At 43.1% G+C, this 12,601-nt stretch overlaps 1 pseudogene across 1 annotated transcript; it reads right to left on the bottom strand.

Moving 5' to 3' along the window:
* Positions 1-9,167: 9,167 nt before the first annotated feature.
* Positions 9,168-9,767, bottom strand: LOC308415158 (large ribosomal subunit protein uL6-like; annotated as a pseudogene). Its single transcript has 2 exons — positions 9,532-9,767; positions 9,168-9,465 (listed from the first exon to the last, which is right to left on the bottom strand). The product of its transcript is annotated as a large ribosomal subunit protein uL6-like (transcript).
* Positions 9,768-12,601: the final 2,834 nt, after the last annotated feature.

Here is a 12,601-nt window from a genome sequence, read left to right as displayed (position 1 = left end):
CCCCTACCCTGTGGCATGGGTGGCCAGTTTAATTTCTGCTGAAGAGAGTGATGGTCAAGAGGAGCTTTGCAATGTCCTACTCTCAAGGTAAAAATGAAATTGACCAGATGCATAGTTGCCGATAATTTGCCCTTGGCAGAGCCTCTTATAATAGTCAGCCCTTTTTCCTGTTACCCTTCTCCCCACTTTGCTACCCTGCCACAACTGGCCTGCTCTAAACCTTGACTAGGTTGGGAACTTTAAATGGCCTGCCCTCCTGAGCTCCTAGAAAGACAGGAGCAGGCTTGAGGAGCCATGTACACATACATTGTTCCTGTGTGTATGTGTGTGTGTGTGTGCGCGCGCGCGCGCGCGCGTGCGCGCGCACGCTCCTTCACCCCATTTCCTGAGCAACAAAGAGGCACAGGATCAAGGTTCTCCACCTCTAGCACACACATACGCGCACACACACACACACCATTGCTCCAAGAACACCCCTAGCTGTGAAAATGTTTTTGTTGCAGTAAATATTTAAAAGTTTCTATTGTTACCAGCCCCCGTGGTCTCACTCCACAGGAGCTGGGCCAGGCTCCAGGAGCTGTGTCAGGAGCAGATTTCTGACAAGATTGAGAGCAGTATCTATTAAGCATAATCTGAGTTAGACAACCTGTGTTTATTTAATTACTTGTTTCAGAATGTGTCTAGCAAATAGAGCACACTATAACTTAATGACAGTAGCATAAACAAGGTTAAACACACATATTATATATATGTATATATATATATATATATGTGTGTGTATTATATACATTATATAATAGTGATCTTTAACCTTTATACTGTTTAGACATCCCAGCCTAGCAGCTATGTATCAGGGGAAAACACATGCAAAGAGACAAATGGCCGAGTTGTGTCTAGTGTACACTTGGCTTAGAGCTGATGCGGACCAGAATGGAAAGAAACCAGAGAGCTAACAGCTATGGCATGAGCTGTGGGCAGGGACAGAAAAAACAAGTGTACCCAGGCTGAGTTCGAGCCTACCTGGCTGAGCAGGTGCACAGGCCCAGTTCTCAGCCTCTGCCACTGGGTGGCTCAGGTAGTGGGGGCTGCAGCCCGGGGCTTCGAAGGTAGTGGCTGCAGAATCAAGGGGGCTGGGAGGCACCTGTGCAAGCAAGCAGTGCTGGTTGATGGGGGGCGGGGCGGGCGAGAGCTAGTGCTGCAGCAGTCCCAAGCAGGATTAGAGAGAGCGCAGGGGGGGGGGTGAGACTGACGGCGGGAAAGTATCTGCAGGACAGGGTCCCAGGCAGAGCTCGGGGTGAGGGTGGGAAAGGTGGGGGTGGGGTGGCTGCTTTACTTTGCCGGCAGAATTAAGGGGCAGGGCCAAGCTCCCTCAAAGCCTGAAGCCCCAGGCCCAGCCCGTAGGAATCTGCAGGAGAAGGGAAGCGCCTGAGGAGTGTTCTGTCTCCTAGCAACTCAGCTCAGGCGGTGAGATGCCAGAGCAAGAGTGACAAGGACAGCGACAGCCCAGAGCTCCCTCCTCTTTGCCTGAAGCCCCAGGCCCAGCCCTTAGGAATCTGCTGGGGAGGGAAGCACCTGAGAAGTGTTCTGTCTCCTAGCAACTCAGCTCAGGCGATGGGAAGCCAGAGAGACCAGAGAGCGAGATCAAGAGAATCAGAGAGCGAGCGAGCGAGCTAGAGAGGGGGGTGGGGGTGGGGGAGCATGTATTCACATCTCAGCAAAACTGCCCAAGCAGCAGAAGTGGGTGGGTGGGGGAGATGGCTGCTTTTCCGGCATCTAGAAAATGGGGACGGGGGAGCTTACTGATCACTAGTGAGAGAGTTGTTTGCAAAGTGCCAGTCAAGTGGCCATGTAGAGATAGTGTCTGCTGGGTAGTGTGAATTAGACCGGGCGCGGGGGGGGGGGGGGGGGAATCCCAGTAAGTAGGGAAAAGGCGGCAAAGACCAACCCATTGGGTATATTAAAATGTTCCTACTAGCGTGCAGAAAACAAAATTAATAACAAACAAGTTCAGGGATGGTCTAAGAAGAAGGGGTCACAAAAACCGCTTCTGAGAGGAGGGAGGGTCACCCAAGGGTTAGAGTTCCTAGAACAGGTGTTTTGTTTTATAAAAAGATAAAGAGAAGGAATGTTTGGTGGATGTGCAGTCAGGTGTGAGGGAAAGGGGTGCCTCCGAGGGCCCATGCTGAGGCATTCCCCCCCCCCCCCAGACCAGCTACACAACAGTATAGTATAGAATAGAGTTTATTCAGGGCGTGGGGAAGGGAGCTTCAAGGGTAGTAGAGACAGAGAGAGAGAATGTGTGGAGTAGAGGCAGGCCATGAGCACATGGAGAGAGGGGGAAGGGGAATGGGGAGAAGAGGGAAGAGGCGAGAGGCCAGAGCCTTAAGGCAAGAGAGAGGAGGGGGGTAATCAGCCTCTTTTATAGTGAGTCAGGCTTACCTGGCCGTTGCCAGATATCTGTGGGGTGGCGCTTAGACAAAAATCCAGTAACAAGGATCAATGAAAAGACCAGTCATAAAGATTGAATGTCTCCATCCTCAAGGACAGCACAGGGGGTGGCTGCGAGCTCAAGGACACTCCCTTTGGTCTAAGGAACATTTACAAGGACCAGTAGGGGAAGGGCGGGGCTTACTAGTTCCCTAAAGTTTGGGTAGGTCTAGTGAGAGATGGCTCTCCATATGCCAGTGGCAGATGTGAACCTTCGAGTTTCTAAAGCCGCCTCACTTGGCACCAGTGTTGTGTTTTATAAAAAGAAAAAGAAAAAGAAGCCAGGGATAGGTTTGTTGGAGGCACAGTGTAGTGTGGGAGAAGCGGGTGCCTCTGCGGGCCCATGCTAAGACATCCCTTCCCCCCTCCCCAGGTACTAGCCACAGGGCTATATAGTATCAAATAGAGTTTATTCAGGGCAGGGGGAAGGGCGTTGGGGTAGTAGAGACAGAGAAAGGCAGAGAGAGACAGAGACAGAGAGACAGAGAGAGAGAATGTGTGGAGTAGAGGCCGGCCATGTGGGGGAGGTGGAATGGGGGTGAAAGGGACAGAAAGGAAGGAAGGAAGAAAAACAAGAGAAGGGAAGAGATTGAGGAGGGGAGGGGACAAGCAGCCCCTTTTATACTGAGCCAGGCATACTTGGCTATTGCCAGGTAACTGTGGGGCAGAGTCTAGAAGAAATGCCAACAGTCCCTGGGTCCAGTATAGGCCCTTGGATAAGTGAAGAGGAAGCTCTCTGTCCCCAAGAAAAGAGAGGTGGGCCTTTTCTTCTCTAAGGGACATGCTGCCCCCTCCCCCACATGCCTCAAGGAAGGTGGTTTCATTAGCACCTCCCAGATGCCTCCCAACCTGGAGAAACACTCCAAGTTTACCCTTTACTTCCCAGTTTGCTTCTGCCACCTGCTGGAAGCAAATGTGAGGCCGCAGAGCAGGCACGTGGGGGGGGGGGGTGTCTTTAAAAACTTGGAAAGCCTAGTCAGTGATTATAGACCAAATCTCTTGGTGAGGGGATAGGAAGAAAGTTCCAGAGTTCTGCAAGTCAGGCCAGGGGAACAATGTCCCCTTAAGGTCATGGAGCTGCGGGCATAGAAGACCTTTCCCATCTCTTCCTCCTATAGTTTCTCAAAATGGGACCAGAAGACATAGCTGCAAAGGCATGTTGTCTATGCTGGTGATGGTTGTCATCCTGCTCTCCTGACTTCTGGGAAGCATAGACCCAGAGGGACTGAACCCTAAGAAGCTCAGGAAGATGCTTCACTCATAGAAAGTCAGAGTGTCCTTGGTCAAATTGGGTATGTCCAGGTGTTTTAGTCTTCACAAGGCAAAGTGGGCTTCACGTTTCCAAATACATCACTCAATTTCCCATGTCTACAGTACTTTCCAGTATGACTTAGGGCTGCAGAATAACAGAGCGGGAAGGAGACTAGAATAAAAGCTTCATTTTGCAGAGTAAGAGTGGCTACCTTTCTGATACCAGGTCTGTATTTGGCCTAAGGAAGAAGCTTAAAACAGAGCAGAAAGGAATAGACTTCCATGTTGGTCAATTTGAAAATGGGAGTAGGAATCGAAAATGACAGTAGGAATTTTTTTGGAGAGAACCAGTAATACCAATGGTTAAACCTTAATCCAGTGTCAGACCCTCTACAGCACCCACCCCCAGTTCATTAGTGACACTACTTGTCTGTGTATGTAGAGTTCCAATATACACAAATGAACAGAACCAAAGCTCATTAAATCTGAATTGGTACATTCCAGGTTCTTGGGCTGCTCTGGCCCTGATGCAACTGAGGACAATGTGTGTGTGTGTGTGGGGGGGGGGTTCTGGTGTTTCGGTTTTGGCACCCTTTCTTCCTACTGGGTTGCCTCCTCCAGTGTTAATATGAGGGGAGGTACCTAATCTTATTACAACCTGAAATGCCATGTTTGGTTGGTATCCCTGGGAGGCTTGACTTTTCTGAAGGGAAATTTTGGGAAAGTGGATAGGGAGGGAGTTGGGGATGGAGGTAGTGAGAGGTGGAGGGACAGAGGAGAAACTGAGGTCAAAATGTAATATATGTGAGAATAAAAATTAATAAAAAAGAATGCTTCTTTTTTATATTCTTGTTCTGAAAAAATGTACTGGCTAGTTTTATGTCAGCTTGACACAAGCTCTATAGAGTCGTTGGAGAGAGAAAACCTCAATTGAGAAAAATGCCTACATCGGATTGAGCTGTATATAAATTTATAGAGCATTTTCTCATTAGTGATTAATGAGATAAGGCCCAGCTCATTGTGGTTGGGGTGACTTCTGGGCTGCTGGTTCTGGGAGCTATAAGAAAGCAGGCTGAGCAAGCCAAGTAGAGCAAGCCAGTAAGTGACATTCCTCCATGGCCTCTGCATCAGGTCTGTATCCAGGTTCCTGCCCTATTTGAGTTCTTGTCCTGACTTCCTTTGATGATGAACAGTCATGATGAAACATAAGTGAAACAAACCCTTTCCTCCCCAGTTTGCTTGGTCATGATGTTTCATTACAGCAATAGCAGCCCTAACTTGAACATCTTCTTCGATGCCATGATTAAGCCATCAAATAAAAAGAAAAAACTTTCTGAATATAGTTTTGTATTTACTGATTAGATTATCAAGATTTGAGATGCCTGTTGCTTAGAATACAGTATTTCTAACTACTATAGGTCCAATGGCCTTTTTTCGGGGGGGGGGGGAGAGGGGTAACAAAGACCCAAACATGAAATGAGTATATGTATTCGGTAACTTTTAAGGATTCATTCCAGTATTGATTCCAAAATCATAATCAGTAAGTAGTATAATCCCACAGCTTAGTGACGAGGCTACAGGGAAAGCCCAAGGGAGGGGGGCATGCAATCTGATCGAATAGAGTAGCATTCGTTTTCCAGAGGCATGATTATCACTTTGTCACTCTTGCCAGACAACTAATTCAGAAGAGACAGCCATTTGCTCAAATCGTCAGTCATGGCAGCTCCCGTGGGGGACTAGCTAGCAAAATGTTTTCATATTTATTATAACCCATAATGGTTGGCTGTATATTTCCTTCTCTTTATTATACAACAAATTCCTTGAAGTGTAGGGCTGTCAAGCATCATTTCTGCACCATTCAGTGAAATAACAGGACACTCAAAAACCGAGGGCTAGGAAAACAAAAAAGCTATCAATCTTTTGACATACACCATTTTGAGGATTTTCATTTCATGCTCTAATGCAGCCTTTGCATGTGTCATATTGATAGGAAGATATTATTCCCACCAATATAGTTCCTATAATAACTGCCCACATGGTGTTAGAACAATACGACGTTCTTAAAATGGTTTAATAACAATCAAATCCTTCAGTTCATATCATACTAATGCCAGCTGCATTGTCACTATTCTCCTCTATCAGACAGCAAGACCATACCACTTACATGGTTTCCTGATAAAATTATTTACATTTATAATTATTGACATTGTTACATACAAGGAGTTCTCTAAGCTCTGTTAGCATTCATATTTACTTTAAGGATGAAATTTGCCTAATACACAAAGAACTGTTTTCCAGTGTTCAGTACAGTGGCATACAATATTTTCATTATGCTAGACATCAATCATTTCTCTAGAGTTTGGAGTTCTTTCATCATCCTAGGAACAATTTCTGCTCACAAGTAACCCCTTCTCATTCACTTTCAACCCTCACCCTGGCAACCCCTAATATCCTGCTTGGCTCTATGAATTCAACTATTCTGGATATATGATTTTTTTAAAAAAAAAAATCAAGCAACCTGTGACTTTTGTATTTGGTTTCTTCATTACATTTTTAGGATAAATAATATCCCATTTAAGAATGCATCACATTGGGGGCAGTTAAGAACACTGACTGTTCTTCCAGAAGTCCTGAGTTCAAATCCCAGCAACCACATGGTGGCTCACAACCATCTGTAATGGGATCTGATGCCCTCTTCTGGTGTGTCTGAAGACCGTGACAATGTACTCACATACATAAAATAAATAAATCTTTGGGCTGGAGAGATGGCTCAGAGGTTAAGAACACACTGACTGCTCTTCCAGAGGTCCTGAGTTCAATTCCCAGCAACCATATGGTGGCTCACAACCACCTGTAATGGGATCTGGTGCCCTCTTCTGGCCTGCAGGTGTACATGTAAGCAATAATAAATAAATCTTTTTAAAAAAGAATGCATCACATGTCCCAACCATTCCATGATGAACAAAATAGTATTTCCACATAACAAACTAGAATTTTATAACCCTCCCTTTAATGAAAACTTTAAGATTTTAAATATTTTGGGCTGGAGAGATGGTTCAGTGGTTAAAAGCACTGACTGCTCTTCCACAGGTCCTGTGTTCAAATCCCAGTATTTACATGATGGCTCATCAGATGTACTCTTCTGGCATGCAGGTATATATTCAGACAGAGCACTCATGCAGTAAACAAAACATAAAGATTTTCAATATCTCAAAAGGAAATATAGATGTAACTTACCTTCACCTTGTATGGTTTTTAAATTTGATACCAAAGGCACAAATGAAAAGGCAGTTAAATTGAACTTCATCAAAATAAAAACTGCTTATGCGTGAGACCACACAATGAGAGAAAATATTTTAAAATGATTTCTACAAAATTATGATTAAGATGATTAAAATAACTCCTACAAGTCAAAAATATAAACAACTTAATTTTTAAAATAAGAGCAGAACCGGACATTGCAAGATAGCTCAGAAGGTAAAGAAGTCTGCTAAGACTGACAAACTGACAACCTAAATCCAATCCCTAAAATACATGAGGTAGACGGAAAAATCTAGGAGTTTTACACACACACACACACACACCTACACACACTTGTAAAATGTAATAAAAAGTTTAAATGGAAAAAAGACTTCAATAGTTCAATATTCCTCCAGGAAAGATAAAATAATAGCTAGCAAATGCATGAAGTTATGCCCAACAATATTGACCCTGTGGTTTAGATGTGTTTGTGTTCCCCAAGGGTCCACGTATTTGAAATTTAGCCTTTACCATAACAATGTTAAGCAGTAAGGGGAACTAAAGAGATGGGGCCCCAGAAGTATTTATATCATTGAGGTGCTAGCCTCAGAAGAAACTGATGTTGATCCCTTTTGCCTTGGTTAGTTCTCATGAGAGAATTTCATAAAAGAAAAACCTCAACTATACTGCATGTGTTCTAGCTTCCTGTCTTGTCCTGTGACTCCTTTTGCTCACACTCCCTCCATTTACCAAAAGGGACTGACTTTGCTGAAGCTTTTATTCCAAGATAACTCAGGATTCACAGCAGGGACAGAGAGTGAGTGAGAAGCAAAGCAATCTTTATCTCTTTCACAAGGTTCTCAGGAAGGAGAAAGTCTCACTCCAGATGAATAGGAATGGCTTTCATAATGTCCTTGAGAATACTAAATCAAGGAAAGGTAACGTCTAGCCAGAAGCATTCCTTGGCAGCAAGAGGCAATCCCCCCCCCCCACTGGGGGAGTAAACAAAGGTGTAAGAGAAAAAAACTTCACACCAAAGGGTAATGTAGGAAAATATATATTATACACAGCCTACAACAAACCGTGAGCAGACACACACACACACCACCACCACCAACAACAACAACATTTAAAAAATAAAAGACTGAATTTGAGAGAGAGCACAAGGGGGTACATGAAGGGTTGGAGGGAGGAAAGGGGGAAGTGGGGAATGATGTAATTTTATTATAATCTCAAAAAACATTTAAATTAAAACAAAGAGAAGACAAAAATCAAGAAACAAACAAAGCACTGCTACATCAGGAATGGAGAGGTGATTTAGTGTTTTACAGCATTTGGAATTCAATTTAAAAACTCAATGGATAAGAAACAACCCTGACTTGAAAAACCAAAAAAAAAAAAAAAAAACAAGCAAACAAACAAGCAAAAAAATCAGTGGAGAACATCAACATACTATGACCAAATGAAAGAAAAATGTCAGCAATCTAAGGCAAGATTGAGAAATTCATATGTTTACATAGCACTAAAGAAAGGAGTGGGGCTGGATATAGTGGCTCAGCAATTAAGGTCCCACACTGCTCTTACAGAGAACCCAAGTTCTGTTGCTTGATCCATTTCTGGTGGCTCAAAGCAGCCTCTAACTCCAGTTCTAGGGGGATCTGATGGCCTCTTATAGATTCCATGAACACCCAGACACACACACATACCCACACACAGACACATACCTGTACATGTACATAAAAATAAATCCTTAAAAAATAATAATCTTTTTAAAAGGAAGAACAACTAATTGTGATTATAACTGTCAAGTCTTCAGGGACATAGTTTATGATATGGAAACCTCTTACTTAATGTAATAAAGGCTTTACACAACAACCCCAAAGTCAACATTAGATTGCATGGAGGTATACTGACAGTAACTTCTCTAAAATCGGGAAAGCAAAGATGTCTACACTAGCTACTCTCCTGCCATGCAGCACTTGCACATTTATCCAGGGCAATAATACAAGAAAATGAAATGAAGAGAAGTCACATTATGACTTCACAGACAATACCCTATATTTAGACTATCCTAAACATTACAACAAAAAACTTTTAAAGCTGACTTTTTTTTAATATCTAAATTTTTTATTGTCCCCAAGTTGTACTTGTGATCAGGGTCTTGTTTCTGGAGCTAGGAAACTGACACCTCACTCAACAGCCTGCTGCACAGTTCCCTTCTCAGACACATAGATGCCATCCAAAAACTTTCTGATCTCCTTGTTTTTAACTGTTGTGGCTTGCTGAATCACTTCCTTCAAGGATTAATTCATCCTTCTGGGCTTGAGAGACCGAACAAGCAACACCTGTCCTCATCCGAACACTACGGGTGTATTTTTCACCCAAGAAATTTTGGATTTCAACCAAAGACCCATTCTCCTGAATAACAAAGTTAGGGAAGTGAGCATACACAGACCTCATCTTGTAACGGAAGTCCGGTGTAACACCCTTGTGAGCACATACACATGAATAAATACATTTTTTTTTTAATTTTAAAAAAAGACCCTTGATCATGTTCTGAACATGACTGCGGATGGTTCTGACAGTGGCCAGTTCCTTTTGTTACTCCACCATTTGTCAAAATGGAGCCTCTTCTTTTTCTTCCCAAGAAGACTCAGCTCTGCATTGATGTGATTGAAGTCCCTCCGCAGACTTCCCCTGGGGCCCTTCACGATGACTGTGCGCCCCTTCTGAGTGATGTTGACATTTTCTGGAATGTGGACCGTCTGATTGCTGAAAATGGTCTTCATTCTCGCAGTAGTTGGGGTAAAGAGAGAACATCTAAAGCTGACTTTTAAAGTCAGAAATATAGCAGAATATAAAGTCAACATTCAAAAAAAAACAGTAGCTTTTCTACACAGCAATAATCAATCCAGTGAGAACAAAGGGGAAAAGCAGATCTTATTCACAACCATCTTCAAAACAAAAAAGTACAAAGGTGGAGAGAGAGTTCAAAGAGAACTATAAAGCACTGAAGATAAAAAACTGAAGGGCATGCTGAGGGTGATAGCACATGCTTTAATCTCAGCACTAGAGAGGCAGAGGTAAGTGGTTTTCTGTAAATTCAAGGCCAGATTAGACGACAAAGTAAACTCCGGGTCAGCCAGGGATACACAGTAAGACCATCCGTCTCAAAGAAAAATATAAAATTGAATAATATTCTAAAAGTTGATAAATGACTGCCTATATTAATAGATCAGCATAAGTAATATTGTTAAAACTGTCATAGTCTCCTTTTTCCATTTATTTATTTACTTTCTTACTTACTTTACATCCAGATCAAAGCACCCCTCCTCCCAGTCCTTCCCTCATACATCGCTCCATCCCTCCCCTTCCCCCTCTCCTCTGAGAAGGGAGATCCTCCTCCCCACCCCTAGCCTGTACCAACCCACCCTGGCACATCAAGTTGCTGCAGGTCTAGGCACATCCTCTCCCACTGAGGACAGAAAAGCACCCAGTTAGAGGAACAGGATCCACTGACAGGCAACAAATTTAAAATGGTCATATTCTTGAAAGTGGTATACAATTCAAGGTCAGCCTCAGTTACTATGTGAGTTTAGGGTCAGACTGGGCCCAATGAGACCCCATCTCTGATAAATTAATTAATTAAAGTCATGTATGTATATATGGTGTGAATATAGAGATAAAAAGCATTAATGGCAACAGGAGAGACAGAAGAGGGGAAGAGTGAGCGAAGACACTTAGGAAAATATGAAAGGAACATGCCCACTGTGTAATACAAACTTAAACAAAAACTGAAGAAAGGGGGACCTTAGTCAGAATTCTAAAGTATAAAATATTAAGTAGGCAACCTAGGTTTTAATCTTCATGAGTTTGGATTAGACATTGGTTTCTTATTTCTAATACAAAACCAAGAATTTAAACAGTGGGTAAATTATGTTTCATCAAAATCAAAGATAACAGTGCTTTGACTGGCACTTTCTAAGATGTAATAACACTAATATTTTTATACTAGGCTGGATAATCAATGTCCAGATATGCTTCCAACTGTATCAAGAATATTTTTCTTATGGTTGGTTTGATCTAACTGAGATTAAGTATGTTCTCCTAGCATTCAGAAGTACACACTGGCTTTCCTCTGGACCATGACTCCGGCAGTTCCATGATGCACCCTAGTTTATTTTGTAGGCCAAGGCTCTAGGGGAATTTGCAAATTCGGAATTAAAAAGTGGCAGCAGATATGAAATGAAGCCTGAGGGAAGGGTTCCTATAAGTAGCTCTGTACTCATCAGCCCCTCAAGATATTCTGGTAACCATCATTCCTCTGATAGTTCCGGGACATTTCATTGTTAGTCAAGCTGTAAACCTTGGTGAGAATAACAACTGAAAGATTTTCCTTGTTAAGCACCATCAGAAATCGCTTGCCACATGCTCGTCCATACAGGTAGTTTTTAATCTAAAAAACAATTCTGTTGCCACTAAGAATTTCCAGACCACACATTTGCTATTCTGTTGCTTGGTGATGTTTATATTGGCTAAAATGTAACAATGAATCAAGCCATCCTGTACATAAATGTAGTTGCATTTTTTTCTTTTAAAATTTTAAAACTGTGTTTCTGATTGGCACATCATAAAACTGCCTCTCCCTAAACTGACTGGTTGAGACCTGTTTTTCTGAGAGTTTTCGGTTCAAGCAGCAGTCTTTGATTTTGGAGGGAAAAGACTGAAACCTTCTACAGAAGAAGCTGCCCAGTGCTTCTCACGCAGCGGGGGAATCAACCTTTCAAGGACTGAATTCTAGCAGCTTCAGCACTTTTTATAGTTAGACAAAAGGTGCTTTTAGCGAGTCAATTAACGCTATCAAAGCATCTTATCTGAGCCCTGGGTTGTGTGACATCCTGGTTCTCCAGGCACAGCTAAGGACTAAGTTATGCAAAGACTCCTGAGAATCCTTTGAATGACTAGCCCCGTAAAGTTTCAGATAACAATCACTGACAGAAGGTTACTTCAAAGCCTACATGCCATCACTCCAGATTCACGCTAGAAACAGTGGTTCTGCTAAAATTCTGCTACAAGAAGCCTAGTATGGTGCATGTGTGTGCCTGTGTGAGTGTAGGGGTGTGTGTGTGTGTGTGTGTGTGTGTGTGTGTGTGTGTGTTTCATGTTTATGCTAAGGCTTGTATGTGGAGATCAAAAGCTAACTTGAGGAATTCTGTTCTCCGAAGCCATGCTACCACGTGCGCCCCAGGGATGACCTTCATCTACTGAGCCATCTCACAGGTCCCAGATTTTTGTTATTTTGGCCAGTGTTTCTCCGTGTAGCTCTGTCTGTCCTGGAACTCGCGTTGTAGACCAGGCTGGCCTCCTCAGAAATCTGCCTGCCTCTGCCTCCTGAGTGCAGATTAAAAGTGAGGGGTACCACGTCGGACAAGCCCACCCAGATTCTTATTTAACTTGCTGGATGTGCCAAAGCACAATCCCTTAAGGTGGACCAAAGAAGAAGGTAGGAACGACAGGAATACTGTTTGACGTTTAAAAGACTTAGAAAAAGATTTAGAAAGGGATCCTGTGAGGATGGCTGTGGTGACCCAGACTGTGGTGTCGGCTGCCTTTAATCCTAGCA

This window comes from Micromys minutus (assembly GCF_963924665.1).
Source record: "Micromys minutus genome assembly, chromosome: X".
NCBI lineage: Eukaryota > Metazoa > Chordata > Mammalia > Rodentia > Muridae > Micromys > Micromys minutus.
The sequence above is the reverse complement of the archived record's forward strand: the minus strand, read 5'-3'. Positions and strand labels throughout refer to the sequence as shown.